The following is a 213-nucleotide window of genomic DNA, read 5'->3' as shown; positions in this document are numbered from 1 at the left end:
TCCAAGGTATAATGATCTCAAAACATGGATTTGTATGAGAACAATTTAGAATTTAATTTCAACCATGTTAAAACATCATTTTGGACATGTATGATCAAGTATTCTTCAAGAAAAACATGTGAACTTAAATTTTGACTTTTATTGCTCATTGTTCACAAGTACTAAAAAGTTGAAATGCTCAATGGAAGAATCATGCCTTTAATATTCTTAAAC

This window comes from Theobroma umbraticum, unplaced genomic scaffold (genome assembly GCF_002168275.2).
Source record: "Theobroma umbraticum cultivar Fairchild unplaced genomic scaffold, ASM216827v3 scaffold_86.0, whole genome shotgun sequence".
In the NCBI taxonomy this organism is placed as follows: Eukaryota; Viridiplantae; Streptophyta; class Magnoliopsida; order Malvales; family Malvaceae; genus Theobroma; species Theobroma umbraticum.
Note: the sequence above shows the minus strand (reverse complement) of the source record.